The following is a 16,657-nucleotide window of genomic DNA, read 5'->3' on the forward strand; positions in this document are numbered from 1 at the left end:
ACAAAAATGTCCAAAATACCTAAGCGTTACTATTGTGGCAAGTTTCTATGGAAAAACAAAAATGAGAGTTCAAACTTGTAGCTTTACCTTTTTAGTAATTGATATGAATGTCAATTTGGAAAATAAATCAAATTCAGAAAAAGAAATTGAAAGGGTTTGGGGTAGTGATTGATATAAAGAGAAGATTTGGAAAATAAACTTTTTGGTCAAATTAACGGGCATGGGTATTTTGAACTTTTTGTGCCTCTTGTTAGAAATCAACCTTTATCCTAGGTAGACAAATGACAGATAATGCTATCATTGCCCATGAAATGTTTCATTTTTTGAAACATCACAAAAGGGGTACGGGCTATGTAGCTATTAAGCTAGACATGGCAAAAGTTTATGATAGATTAGAGTGGCCCTTTCTCCTATAAGTTCTCAAAGCCCTAGGCTTTTCTCCGACTTTTGCCACATCATTCATGAATGTATTTCTTCCGTCTCCTATTATGTCCTTATCAATAGTTCTTCTGAAGGTAAAATTATACCTTCTCGAGGTCTAAGACAAGGGGACCCCCTCCTCTCCCTATCTTTTCATTTTAGCTATGGAATGTCTAACTCAGTTACTTCTTAAAGTTGAATCTAACAATCAGCTTAAAGGCCTTCAACTAACTTAAAGGCCTTTACTTTGAGGACGTAACAAGCATAATCAACTTTCTTTTCTTTTGGAAAACTTAAGAAATAAATTCAACTCTTAGAAGGCCTCTTCAATTAGTCAAGCGGGCAAACAGTCCTTATTCAGTCTGTGCTCCACTCCGTCCCCAATCATGTTATGTCCTTAATACAATTGCCCCATAAGACTATTTCTGCTATTGATTCTATTATCAAAAACTTCCGGTTGGGGAAAACAATAAGTCACATCTTTATCACTGGAGTTCTTTGGCTAAACTCTCTTTACCCAAATCACATGGAGGATTAGGACTTCGAGATATCAAACTGATCAATCTTATTTTTCTAAGGAAGCTTGGATGGAGATATATGGTGGGTCCAGATTTGGAAGTCCAAATACCTTCCTGTTAATGAAGTCATTTCCTCAGAAAATTCACAACTTGAGTTATTTTTTCTGGAATTCTGCGGCTCCCAAACTTCAACTCTTATTCCATGAAGTAGGCTATTTAGTTTCAACAAACTCTTCTCAGTCTGTCTCTCAAGTTCCCTGGATCCAAATCAATCATACTTTTCGCATGATCCAACGGCCTTTGAATTCTAGGTTTGACTCGTTAAACTTCAATGATCTCCTCCAAAATGGAACCTGGAATTCATCTTTAATCAATTCTCTTTTTGATGCTCCTCAAGCTACTGATATTTTGCGCACTCCTATCCTTCCCAATAATATTTCCACTCATTGTATATGGATTAAGAATGTCAAAAGTAAATTTTCCAATTTAGCAGCCTACAAGAATCTAATACAAGAGAATTTACCTTTGCTGAATTCTTCCCTGACCTCCTGTATTAAGTATATTTGGCAACTTTCATGCCCTTCGCGTTACCAGCTTCTGGGTAAAACTAAAATTTTTGGATCTAATCAGGATCAACACTGTATCTTTTGTCAAATTCATCAGGAATCCACCAATCATCTATTCCTTGAATGTTCTTTTACTCAATTAGTGTTATTTGCCTCTCCCTGGAATATTAATTTAAATACAACTAATGTTCGAAACTGGACTGATTGTATCATCTTTTCCTTGAATGTTCTTTAGCTCAGATTTTTCTTCAGAAAGTGGATTTCTTTAAAGTTCTTAATTGGTATGCAATTGCTTTATACTACATCTGGTTTTCTAGAAATGAAAAAATTTTTAAAAACTCAGTTATTTCTAATTTGTGGATTATCAACAAAACAAAATCCATTTGTAATCATATCATTACCAATCCTTCATTTGTTAATCCACTTCAAAATCATTTCTCGAAACTGCCTTTTTATCTTAAGGAACAGAATGATTGTATTATCTTTACGGATGCTAGGAAAATATCTTCCTCTATCTTTTCCTTTGGAATTATTTGTCTAACAAATCATCTGGTCTGGAGTGTCGGAGGAAGACATACTTTGTTTTCAGTAGAAGAAGCTGAGCTTTTTGCCATTAACCAAGGAATTTTGCTTGAATAAGAAATAAACATATGAGCATTCTAGAAATAAATCAAGGAAATAAACATGTGACAAAAAGGGTAAAACTGGGAAAAACAATTAATAAGATGATTCTAGAAAGGCAATTAATCACATGTTTTAAATGTGAGAAAAGAACTTTATAGAGTAAAATGGTAAAATAGGAAAAACAAACCTAAGAAATTTCTAAAATGTGCACCCAAAAACTATAAATAGGGGCCTTAGAACCATTTTTTATTCCATGATTTTGACAACAATTAATTCATTCTAAGTCAAGCTTGGATATGACTTTAGGCCCACGGGCTCGGGCTTGGCTTAAAACACTAGCCCCGCCCTTTTTTTGGGCCAGGATTAGTCTTTCTCAAAAACCCTAGCCTGAGCCCAAGCCCAACTTGACAATATATATTATATAATAAAAATATATATTTTATTTAATAAAAAATATATATACAATATTTTTTATTTTATTCCTATTGTCTTTAAGTAATTGTGAGATGTTTTATTATTTTTGAGTTTTGAGAGACTTTTTTTTGATAAAACAGAAATTAACAAAGAGGAGGCTGCACAACACGGGGGGTAGCACGTCCCCAATAATCCAAGCAATTGATAATGGCTAAGGCTCTAGGAATTGCTTCAAACGACACTGAATTACCATGGGTCTAATTTGCTAATCAATTTGCAGCTTTATTGGCTTCTCTGTACACATGGTGGTACTCTACTTCTCCGTCAAAACTTGAGTGAATCAACCTATAGTCCTCAATGATTGTCTTCAATCTCCACAGAAGTTTGGTCTTGTTGCTGAGGTAGTCAATGACAAGCTTGGAATCGCCTTCAGTGAAAATGCATTTGTTGTTGAAATTTCTAATTATATTATGAGCTTCCCAAGCAGCCTACGCTTTAGCTAGAATAATGGTGGTTGAGCCAATGTTATAGGCTTTTAGATGAAGGATATTTCCCAGATGGTCTCTTGCAACACACCCTACTATATAATTACCATTCACACAAAAAGCATCAAAATTAACTTTAATAGCATTTAAACAAAGACTCAACCATCTGATTAGTGTGGTTGCATTTGACAAAAATATGGTATAAATCTTCCTCCTTTTCCCCACATAAACTGCATGAACCATCTATATTCATGCCCCTAGATAAAAGAGTACTTTTTTATGGAAGTTTATTACTCAGAAAAGGCACATGAAAGTCTTGTATTTGGGAGGGGTGTTAAGCTTCCATACTTTTGCAATATCATTTGATCTCCTAGGGGAATTATTCTCTAAGAAGCTAGCCTCGGTGTATGCCAATTTCATTGAGTATTTTAATTTACATTTGGATTTGGTCTCCAAATTATCCTACCCTCCTTAGGTAATAAAGGAATGAAAAATGATTCTTTTCTTCTCCTAGACATGGATGGGAACCCAATTTCTAATTAAGGGTTTCAATGGACCGGTTTTGGATTGGATTCCGTCCAATCCAAAATCAATTTGGATGGATTGGATAGACCAACAAGATATACTGGATTGGACCAATCCGGTCCAAAATATTTATTAGATTGGATTGGACCTGGTCTATTCGTAAGGACCGTAACAAATTTTTATTAGATTGGGTTGGATTAAGCCAATACTTGGTCCATTGATACAAGATAAGAATATATGTGTCAATGGATCGAGTTTGGGTTAAAACCAATCTAAATCAAAATGAATTTGAATAGATTGAATGGTTCATACATTGACCAAATCTAGTTCAATTGACACCGCTGCTTCTAACCACTGACTCATTCCATATTCACCTTTCAATATTGATGTAGTGCGATCTGATCACTCCTAGTTGGCAGGGGCTTCACTCCTGGCTGGCAACAAACAACACCTGAGAAGAGGGAGAAAATGAAGGATTCCCTGGGGGCTTGCCCGACGGGAACACTCCGATGCTTAAGTTAGAAATGAGAGAGCTGAAAACTGAAGAAATTGCAGAGAAGATGAGAGCTAAGAATGAAGATGCGCCAAATTCGCAATTACCTTTGCCCCTTGGGGGTCGGGGCCCTTTTATGTTGAGACTCTGTCAAATCAGGCGTAACCGCCTCTGTCCCTCTACCGCAGTTGTAACCGCCTCTGTCCCTCTGCCGCAGCCGTTACTGCCAGACCTGAGGTGGTGGGCGCAGGTAGCCGTTGTAGAGTACGGCATTGCCAGGCATGAGACATCTTTCAGAGTTGGCAGGCACAACGCCGCCTGACGAGATACGTGGGTGCAGTCTGCAGATTCGGCGGGTATAATTGTTGGGCAAGAGATCCTTCCGTGATTCACTAAGTTACTTTTATCCAGAGCTACTTTGTACCGAGCTACCCTTCACCGAGCTATCTCGCACCGAGCTACTCTTTACCGAGCTACTGGTATCATATCGAGGTGCTTCTACCCGAGGTGGGGCTATTGAGCTCGTCTTAACTTTGGGAATGAACTCGTCTCGGGATGCCCTCAGCTCAGGACGCCCCTGACTTAGGATCACCTCAGTTCAGAACGTTTGCTCTGGAAGAATTGGAGCTCGGAGCTCGGGGCACTCGGAGAAGTGTCTTGTAGCCGAGCTGCCACGCTGGACCTTAGCAAAGTTTTTGTGCCGAGGTATCACTTATGTCAAGTCATGTCCACGTGTCCCCTAATCTAAAGTCGGGCCGAATCACCCTCCATCAAATATCAATATCAGTGACTTTCAAATCAGCATTGGATATCAATCGTATCCATATTTACACAACTTCTAATTGGGCTATCATCGACCTAATTATCATTCCATAAATTTATATCATTAGCATTGCCCATTTCCCATCCAATACCCTTTTTAGTAAATTTCTAGAAGAGAGAATTCCTCTCCAGGCCCACAAATGCTCTTTTTTATTTTTAACTTCCCAAAAATTCTCTCCTCTTAAATACTTCTTAGTAACAACTAGAACCCAAATGTTTTCCTTCTCATTGAGGATTCTCCAACCAAGTTTTAGCTAAACAAGCATCATTAACTTAGCTAGCCTATATTTTTAAGGCCTAACCCACCCCATTTCTTGGTGGTACAAGCCCTATCACAATTAACTAAACAAAGGGGTTTTCTTTCACTATTATTTGTCCATAAGAATTCTCTTTGGCTCTTATTAATGTCATCAATTACACCTTTAGGGATCTTATAATTCATGATATGTTGAGGCATCATGCTAATTGAGGAATTTATGAGGTTAATTCCCTTAGGAGTCCATCCTATACCCTTCATTCTTTTTCTCCAACTCGATTGATCTCCATAGGCTATTTCTTTTAGAAGGAGCTTTTCCTACGATGAACAACCTTCCAGCCCTCTTCCTTAGCTTTGCAATTAGTTAGGCAAGCATTGGATTTGTGTCCACGTCTTCCGTAATTTAGACATAGTTCATAGATATTTTCATAAAAAGCTTTGATTTTATGTTCTTGAAGTTAGAGGAATTTGCAACTTGAAATGGCGAGTTAGATAAACTCTCACCCAAAGACAAGGGTAAATCATTCTAAACATCTTTTTGGCATTTGTGTCTAACTTAAGCACTTCTTCCACATTAGCGAATGATCTCAAGATCATCCTTGGACCAATAGTCCAAAGGGAGACCCAGGAGCTTGACCCTACAAACTGGCCACCTTGAGTTTGGTAGTGAGAGGATTGAAGCCGACTTTCCATTTGAGAATAACCAAGTATTTAACGTTTATAATCTAAGGGCCTTCTGCCAAAATCAAGGCCCTATTCACTTTTTAGTAACTTATTACCCAGGTAAATACAATTATTTGGGTAAGTTTTTCTTGGGAAACACTTACTCGGGTAAGTGTATTTATTCATGTTCTTTTATCTCCCAAGTAGAAAAAGGAAATGATCATTTTAGCTATAAAAATTCATTATTAAAATGGGCACTTTTGTCCCATTCAAGTATTGGAAACTTTTCCCCAAGGTGGAAAACTTATTTACCCACCTAGGAGATACCCAGGCAAATAAACTTTCCATGGTCCCCACATTAATCTGAAAAAAGAACATGGAATTCTTACTCAATGGGAACCAAAATCCCATTGACCTACTTTCCCCCCTCTCAAAATCCAAAGAAAGAACACCCCCAAGTTATAATCATCAGTAAAAGAAAAATAAAACAAGAAGAAACCATTACCAATGAATCGGATGTCGGTCCTACTCTTTATTACCCAAAATTTTGACTTTGTCTATGATCACCTAAATTGGTTTGCCTTCACCCAGAACTTTTACAATGAGACATCTTGCCCAACGATCATCTTCTTTATTCCTGTCCTTTTTGAGAGCATCAAGGTTAACAAGTCTAGAGATCAAGGTTATTCCTGAGCAACTCTTAGTTCGTTTTCTTCTTCCTTCAAAAACAACTTGCTCGAAGACTTTCTAGGTTTACTACTTTCCCCTACTCAAAATTTCTTCGAATCTTTGTTCCCCATCCCTTGCATGATGCATGTTATAAAGGCCCCATTTGCTTTTCGGTAAGTTATATATCCGGGTAAATGCAGTTATTTAGGTAAGTTTTTCTTAGATAACACTTACCTGGGTAAATGTATTTACCCATGTTCTTTTATTTCCCATGTAAAAAAGAAAATGGTCATTTTAGCCATAAAAATCTATTATTAAATGGAACAATTTTGTCTCATTTAAGTGTTGGAATCTTCCCCCAAGTGAGAAAGTTATTTACCCACCTAGGATATGGGAGGGGGCTTAAGTGAAACCTAGGAAAATAAACTTTCCCTCGTCCCCACATTAATCTAAAAAAAGAATATGATATTCTTGATCAATGAGAAATAAATCCATTGACCAACTTTTCCCCTCTCAAAATCTAGAAAAAGAATGCCCCTTAAATATTCTCTACTTTAAACTTGGAGGTTCTTATCCAATGAATCCACGCATGGCAATTTTGTCAAACTCGAGAAACTTTAACATTAATAATTTTATCTTTCCCATTCTCCATGCTTGATGGAGATAGGAGAGGTTAGGTTAATTTGGAGCTATTTTTAAAGCAGTCATCATTAGCTTTTGGAATAACCAAATGTTTCTTCCTTTGATGGTATCGATATTATTATCCAACGTCACCATCTTTAACGTAGTTGAAAGAACCTCACATGCATAGGTTGAAGGTGCGGTTTGGGAAGGTTTTAACCTAGTTTCATTAACTATGCCCTTCATTAGATTTTTCCATACATAAATCATAAGGTTGTGTTTGATTTGAAGAAAAAAGTAGGTAAAGAAAGAAAAAGATAGGGAAACTTTTACAAATTTTGTACAGGTTTTCTTACCTTTTCCTTTAAGCCAAACATAGCCTAATTAGTATTAAGCAATTTTCTGGCAAAAGTTTGTTTTTGTTATTAGAGATAAGAGGCCAAAGGAAATTGCAAATCACCCGCCTATTATTAATTTTTTTGTCTTTTAGATTCACTCCCCATGAGTCAGTTGCGTCTGGAATCAAAAGTGCTTCATAGGGAGGGGCCATTAGTTCCACGCGGTTTGGCCAAATATCATTTTTATCAAATTTATTTGAACTCGCAGTTTGGTTTGAATTTTTTTTTTTTTTTCTCTTAAGACTCAGTTTGAAAGGAGTACAAATACAAATATATACAGTACAAATCATGGTTTTTAAAAATGAACCGGTGACTAAACCAGTCCGGGGTCTGGTTATTAGTCCGAACGGTTCAACCGTTCGACCTGAACAGCCGGCCCATTCTGACAAAAAAATAAAAATAAATAAAAAATTAGAAAATGGTCAAAACCGTTCGAACGGTTAACTGATCGGTTCAGTGGTTTGCTGACCAAAATCAACGGTTTTAGAGAAAACGGAAGTGGTCAGGTGATCGATTCCCAGTTTATCTAGTCTGACCATCCAGTCCAATCCGGTTTTGAAAACCATGATACAAATACATACAAAATATAAGATTTTGCACTTTACATATTTGCATTTATACTCCTTCCAAATGGAATCTAAAGTTCAATTTAGAAAGAGTACAAAATAGTATAAAATATAAGGTTCAGTTTGTAAGGAGTACAAATACAAACACACACCAAATAATACAAAATATAAAGTTTTGTGCTCTACGTATTTGTATTTGTACTGCTTCCAAACTTAGCCTATTGGATTCAATTTAGGGATTATCTTTGATGAATTTTCCTCCAGGATAAAATTTTTAATTATTGTGGGAAGAGGTTGTGAGGTTTTCCTATTCCTGTGCACGTGCAGCATGCAATGATAGAAGAAAATGGATTCCAAGAAAGATAATCTGAAACCAAAATCTGCACTAAGACCAAAACCTAACAACAAAAGGAAAAGACAGTTAGTTGAAGGGAAAACCAAAACAAAGAATAAAAAAGTGAGAAATAAAGAAAAACACATAAGCTAGTCGGAATAGGTTACTTAAAATAGTGCAGAAAGATACTTCTTTGAATAGGTTGTTTAAAAGATACTTCCAAAGTTGAGCAAGAGAGTAGTGTGAAGGACTTTGAAAAAAATCCATGCAATGCTTCGCAAGAAAGAGAGACCTTTAACTTTGGTCCATGAGGCTTCTGATATACTTCTAAGTTTCAGAGATTTGAAAATAAATAAAATACTTTTTTATTGAATAAAAAACGAAAAAGAAAATCCATTTTCTAGGGTTGGATCCAAACTTCGGTTTTTATATGAGAGTCGGGCTTGGGTTTAAGACATAAGCCCTATGGTCGGGTCGGGCTCAGGTTCGGATTCGGGTTTGAATGTATTATGTTGATACAAATACAAGCTCAAACCGACCCTTGAATATGTCTAATTGCCACCTACCTTCAAAAGTTATTAGTTTATTGCATTAAATACTAAATACATAGTATAAAATCACGTGTTGTAACATTAATCTTTGGTCGATTGAATCTCATATTTCTAGTTTGGTAGGTCTTGGCATATAACTTTTCCTTTCATTGGGCTATCATACATGTCTACCATTTGGACCTGTGGTTTGGCCTTTGCAGCAACAATGTGGACTACGCATTGTACCAATACAGTAGTGCTAGAAGCCTTGTAGTGCAAAACCAATATTATAAAAACATTCTTTAAAAAAAATCTTATAATATATTGCTTAACTCAATACATTCTCACTCCTCTTTTGCCTTTTGGGCCCCTCAAAATTCCTATGGCTTAGTTTGGGAGGAGTACAAATATAGGTATGTACAATACAAAATACAATCAAATATTTGGTGCCATGCACTACTAATAACCTCTTTTTTCCAAATCGGTAGTTATAGGAATTGATTCTGTGACAATATTAGAGCAAATCAGCTAACATACCAATGAGTCACCCTTCAGTTGGTATCAAATATAAGCTTTAAAAATACAAAATGCACGGTTTTGTGTTGCACATATTTGTATTTGTACTCTTCTCAAATACCTCAATTTGTAAAAAGTATATATACAAATATGTATAGTATAAATACATATAAAATGTAAGGTTTTGCACTCTACATATTTGTATTTGTACTCTTTCTAAATTGAGCCTTAAGCAAAGAGAGAGGAAATAGAAATTTCAATGGAAAGTCGATGGTTGATTCGACCCATTAAATGAAACCCCCTACCCCCATTTATTCCATTAGGCTATGTTTGGTTTAAAAGGAAACATAGGGAAAGGAGGGAAAAGATAGGGAAACCTGTTATACAAGTCCCCACCAAATTCAAACATAAAGCAAGTATTTGTTTTATATATTATAGATAAATTATTGTTAATAGTATAAAAATAATCATGTAATATTATAAATGTTTCAATTGACAATGATGATTCTTAACAAATTTAAAGTTTATTTAAATTAATTGTTATTATTAATGAAATTATGAAATACATTGAAACTTGATCTCATAAATTTAAAAAAAAAATTAAAAAGTCAATGGAAAAAATCAAATTAGTACGAAATAAATAAAAATACACTTAACCTAATAAAAACATGAACAAATGCTAATTAATTAAAATAGATTCCATTTAAACATGTAATAATGTAGTCTTATAATAGTTATAATTGATTATAAAATCTTATAACAATTATTACTACTATTATTATTATTGTACAAAAGTTATAATTTAAAATACATTTAAAAATTACACATGATTAATATTGATCCAATAGTTTAAATATTAATAGAAATTTATCTAGCTATTAGATATAAAAAATAATACAAATTTATTTAGAGCAAGCGAATTTGGCCACTTTCACATAAGACCATGGTTTAATTTATCAATATATCGAGACAAAAAAACATCCATAGTCATATTAGTAACTTTTACCTAATAACTATATTTTAGTTACCATTGTTTATTAACAATTATTATTGTATAACATTTACAAAAGTATCTAATTCCTAATATCAGGTTTTGATACTTTGAACCTTGCTAACGACACAACTTAGTTTACAATTGGACAAGGTAGAAATGGCAACTGGGCGAGGCAGCCTTTCCCCATTGGGGACGGGGGATCCTTGAAGTTCCCATGCCCAGAAGAAATTACTCAAGAATACATCAAAATTTAGAGGTATTTTAGATACAAGGTTATAGTAATTTGTTGTATTTTAGAAATGTGATTATGGGATCCTAGGTTTTTAGAATTTGGGGGAAACTCAATGAGTGTTTTAAAATTTAATATTAAACCTAGGAATATTTTAATAATTCATCACCGAGTTTGGGGTAGGTTAAGAGAATTATATTGCAAACCCCATCCCCACCCCATCTTTGATTCGGGGCAAAAATATTTTTTCCACCCCGGCCATATCCCCATTTAAGATTTAGGAAAACCTGTTCTCCATGTGGGATGGGATGGGGTGGGGCCCCACTTTTATAGGGAAAATTGCCACCCCTCAGACAAGGCTAGACAAACCCCCAAAAAATAATGCTTGACAATTTAGGTCTAAAAAATAAAAAAGTGGATTTATTTTAATATCTAAATACATAGAAAGTTAAGCTAAAACTTGAATGTTGGATATTGAATATACTTACTTTAGAATATTTCCCATAGTTGACTATGAGTGTGGGAATTTACATCAATTATAACTCGATATTAATTATCATTTTGGGGGTAGATTGTGAAAGAATGGTAGGATCCATCTAATGGACGCTAAGAAGGTTGCGGAATGGGTGGGCGAATTTCAAAAATTTTTCCTACCTTCTCCCAAATAGGAATCGTATTCCCTAAATTTAGAATACAATATTCAAAGATCCTACTTGAACCATAATCGAACCAGATCTGAACCAAAAGGAAAAGGGAGGATTATACCTGATCCAGAGAAGCAGTATCTCCCAAAGTTGGTGTTCACGCCCAAAGAAGACACCAAGATCCACTCCTGCTGAAGATGACACAGTTATTTGTGGAACGGAACCAGTAGAGTGCGTCATACACACTGGATCCTTCGCAAGAATCCTCTGGAAACTCTGAACACCGAATCTTTTCAGTCTTTTCTGCAAGACTGATGTCAAAAACTAATTTCTTGACTTCCTTCTTCTGCAAAGATCGAATCTTGCAAGAGGGAACGGCGGCGGCTGGAGGAGAACTCCAAGGACGAAGATGGCTGAAATTGCTTCTCTTCTCTCTAGAGTGTGTATGAGATCTAATCTCAATTCGCATGATGTATTTTTCCTTCAAAAACCCTTAGGTTCGAAATCTCTCTCTTTTACTTAGGGTTTCTCCCCTTTTCTTCTTGATTAAGAAACCTCCTTATTAGGAGTTATCCCAATCCAAATCAATATTTGGATAGAGGATGATCTTAATCCTATCTGCAGATTAAGTTAGCTTATTCCTAATCTTATCAGGAGTTTACCAGATTCAAATCTGATTTGAATTTGGTCTCCCATAGTGGATGAGGTTAAAGGCCCAATCCTTTTGCTAACATTGATCTCAGATCTGCCCCATAGATGGGTGATCATATCAGCCCAGCTCGAAATGGGCTTTTGGCCCATTAAGTGTTCAGTGCTTAACTAGTTTCCAATCTGCTGCCCAGTTGGGCTTCTTTGTATGGCGTGGGACCCAAGCATTGATCTACACACTAGCCACATGGGTTTGGCCCAGCCTTTATTACAAGGCCCAGCCGAATTCACTGAAAAAGCTCAGTGAACCCCTGAGCCCATCACATGGACCCTATGGGCCCAACACTTACATTAAGTGGTCCCTGGGCCAACCCATCTTATAAAAAACCCAGGGACTGTGGGCAGGTGCAAGATTAGCCCATCAGGTACTATCCTAAATGGTCTTACACTTAACCTCTCAGCCCTTAATGATCAAGCACTGCCCGACAAGAGAGGACCTCTCCCTCGGCTGCAAGGAACAGTGCCGCACTCTCTACTCACATGGATCCTGGGAATTAAAACCATTTGCAAACATTTTGAAACCGTATATATATATATATATATATATATATATATATATATATATATATATATACATATATAAATTTTGCAAAACAAAATTCTAACGATTGAAATCAACTGCCGGCAGTTTGGTTTCCATCAGAGAGAGTGCATTCCCGATCATTACCTTTGTCCGACAAAGGGGTTGATCCTGTCACTATGATCACCCACTCAAATGAATTCTTAGACTGCCCCAACATGCCCAGGTTTTGACCCCCGCTAAGGATCTCACTGATTGGCATATCAAAGACAGCCCGATCCGACACCTAGTGAAGTGTCATAATCAAGTCTAGGGGTCAGGTGTAACTTTCCAGTTTTGCCCATCTGTCTCCAAGGTCCAGGGCAATACTGGAAATCTCGTCCGGTTCAAGGATCCGAGTAATCTCATACTGCATGTGCCTTGGGTCTTACCCTGGTAGTCGAGACAGGCCATCCCAACACTTGGTGGCACACTAGTATTGGCCTTGGCAGGATAAATCTCCCCAGACTTATCCAATGGCTGTGAACAGTTAAAACTAACACGAGTCTCTATAAGTGTCCAGTTTTAGGGTCTTACACAGAATTATACCAAACAATATGAATCAAACATTTACTTTATTTATTTACACTAAAAATCAAAAGTACATCAAAACGGATTGAAGCTAAGGGCATACAAAAATTGTCTAACAGATTGGCCTTAGACAGGCCCCTTTGAACCAGATTCGAAAAAATAAAAATAACAAAAGAAAAGAAACAATGCCAATATAGGCTGATACGCCCTACCGGCATACCACCCTGTATCAATATTTTGAACCTTGGGTTCAAGAGAGCCTAAACATCGTTGAGGCCATCGTACTCTGAACCATTGGAGGTAAGATCTTTTTATTCTAGAAAATTGGTGGATCTGTTAGAACCACCTCATCCCCCTACAGGCATAATATATGCTACATACCAAACACCAATAGTCAATATGCCACCTTTAGCTTATCATACAACCCAAAATCAAGTCCCTTCTGTGAAATCTTACAAACCAACAAAAGCAGATTTTCAGATAAATGTCTTAGAAATTGAAGAAGAATTTCAAATAAGCAAAGACCATATTAGGTTAGATTTTAATTCCTAACCAATAAGGAAGATATGGTTCTTTGAAACTTCCCTAAAGCTGAAAGGGATCGTACTAGAGAACTTTGGTACGAAGATATGTTATAAGCTAAGGAAAATATTCCTTTTTGGGATTGGTTTGTACAACAAAAATAGTTTAAAAATATAAAGCCCCAAAAGAAGAACTAGATTTATGTGTCACAAATAAACTTTCAAGAGCATGGAAGACTGCTTCTATAGGTGAAATCATAGAATCGGTACATCCTCCTCTAGAAGCAATAAAGATAGGAAAAGGCAAGCTAATAGCTAGTCCAATAAAAAATTCTTCTATAATTAGAGAAGCTAAGAAGGTAATACTAGAAAATTGTTCTCAAATAATAGAACAAAATAATTATACAAACATATGCCTAGATGTTTTAGGCAAATAGACAAATCGAATTGAAACTCTGTTTAGTTCCTTAGAAGTCTCTAATAAGAGAAAAACAATAATTAAAAAAGAAAAACCAATGGAAATGGTGAGAGAATTTCCTCGAGACATTAGAATTAAATGAAACATGCTAGACTTATCCAAAATGAACTACAAGGATGTAGTAACCAAAATTATTTCAATTCAGAACTCCAATTGGGAAAAGGGAGAATCTTCAAAGAAATCTTCTAAAAAATTAAAAGAAGAATAAGAAGAAGAAGAAATGTCATATTCCCACTCATAGACCTATTAAGCGAGGAACTAGAAATTGAATTAAAATCAGAAATTTAAAAATCTGATAAACCCTCAATAAAGCTAAATAATCTCTCAAACAAAAATAAAAGGTCTTATTATCCCAGGCATACACCAATAGACTTTCTGGTTGAGGAACCCATAAGACCTCAAATAAGTTATGATGGAAATACATTCTATGAATGGAATTTGGATGGTTTATCTAAATACCAGGTTCATGAATTAATCCATTATATGACACTATATGCTGGTGGAACAATTATCTTACCCAAGGAGAGAGATTCCATCCTTAACTCGGTTAAAAGGGATGAAGATGGAGAAACAGTCTCAAGTCAAGGCCAACCCATTCCACATGGGGTTACCTCCTTAGTATTTAAACATACTAAATCAGTTCATAGGAAATTATGTTGATATGACAAAGAGATTAAGTTAACAACTTATAAACCTTAAGTACAAAACACTATCTAGTTTTAGACGGTATAAAGACGTATTCCTATCCAAAGTCCATAGGCTAACTAATTCAAGAAAAGCCTATTGGAAAGAACAATTTATTTCTTGGTGGAGGCAGAATACAATACCCTAATTATACATTTGAGTATCTAATCCAAATAATAAGCCAAGTAGGACTAGATTTATGTAATGATCTACGTCTGAAAAAGCAACTTAAGAGAGAAAAAACTAACAATAAGAGTTAGGTGATTTTTGCTACCAGTTTGGAGTAGGTCCTGAACCCACAAGTGCTAAACCAGCACAAAAAAAAAGAAGAAAGCCTAAATTTCACATAAGGAAATATGAGAAAAACGAAAGAAAATCAAAATCTTCTAAAAATAAGAAAGATTATAAAGCTGCCACCTACTTTAAATGCAGGAAGAAAGGTCATTTTGCTAAGAAGTGTTTTAAAAACCTAAAAAAGGTTAATGAATTAAATAAATTAGAAGGAAAAGCCACTCTCACTTCTGAATAAGAAAGATAAACCTCAACCTTTTCAGAAGCATGTTACAACAACCAAGGGTCTATGTACATGTAAATACGAAACCAGTACAAAAGATGAATAAAAAAAGAGTTAATATGCTCTCATTAAAGCAAGAATATCTATTAGAAATACTATAAGATATTCTTGATGAGGAAACTAGAAAAAAACATCTACGTGTGGCAATATAAAACAGTAAAGAATATCCACTCCCACTTCTGAATAAGAAAGAGAAACCTCTACCTTTTCAGAAGCATGTTGCAACAAACAAGGGTCTTTGTACATGAAACCAGTACAAAAGACGAATCAAATAGAGTTAATATGCTCTGGTTAAAGGAAGAATATTTGTTAGAAATACTATAAGATATTCCTGATGAGGAAATTAGAAAAAAGCATCTACTTATGGCAATATAAAACAGTAAAGAAAAGGATAAAAAAACAGTCTCAAACCTTGTCAGATCTAAGGTAGGGGGTCAATAATCTAAAAAATGAGGTTAGATCGCTAAAAGCAAGAATTAAAATATTAAAATCTTATAAAGATTCAGTATACCAAGAACGGCCTAGTAGATCATTAGAAATGGAAAATGTAAAACCTACTGAATTTGTGGGAAGTGATGAAAACTTTCTGTATTCAATTGAAGAAGTCAAGTACCAAAAATGGTACTCAAAGGTAACAATTAAAATTAAAGATTTTAGTTTCTCAGTTATAACCCTAATTGATTTAGGTGTAGATATAAACTGTATCAAAGAAGGAATTGTACCTTTTAAATATTTCAAAAAAAAGCTTTCTAGCAAGTAAATGTTATTGATGGAAGAAAGTTGGGGATCAAATACAAAATCCCTATTGATGCAATCCGATCCGAGGTGTTCTGAACCGAGGATACGATCAGATGATCCTACCAATTAGACAAAGTTGAAGAGAAAGGACAAAGCCGCGCATGGAAATCTACAACTAGGAGAAATGTCAGAGGCCTGAGGAATTGTTCCTTGGGTAGGTATTCTGACGCTCAAGTCAGTTGGGTAGAGAAAGAGGTGGTCGGGCCGAGTAGGTTGAAATAATGCTTGGTCTGAATCGAAGAGATAGTGTAAAGATATTCATAGAGACTTCTTCAAAAAGTCCCTTACCTCGAGCGAGGAATACCTATTTATAGCTAGGTGTCCATGTTATAAATGGATAGTGCTTCCAGGGTTGTTGGGATGAGGTCGTCCGCTGAGGTCTTCGGGAGGTTTCCTCTTTTTCGACGGAACCCTCTTCTTTGTCCGTGTAGGACACTCTTTCTTAGTCGTGCTCTTTTGTTACACGTGCCATCTGTGGCTACTCGACCCGGAGGGAGGGACAGATAAAATGGATATG

The sequence above is a fragment of the Nelumbo nucifera genome, chromosome 5 (assembly GCF_055504915.1).
Source record: "Nelumbo nucifera cultivar China Antique chromosome 5, China Antique-T2T, whole genome shotgun sequence".
In the NCBI taxonomy this organism is placed as follows: domain Eukaryota; kingdom Viridiplantae; phylum Streptophyta; class Magnoliopsida; order Proteales; family Nelumbonaceae; genus Nelumbo; species Nelumbo nucifera.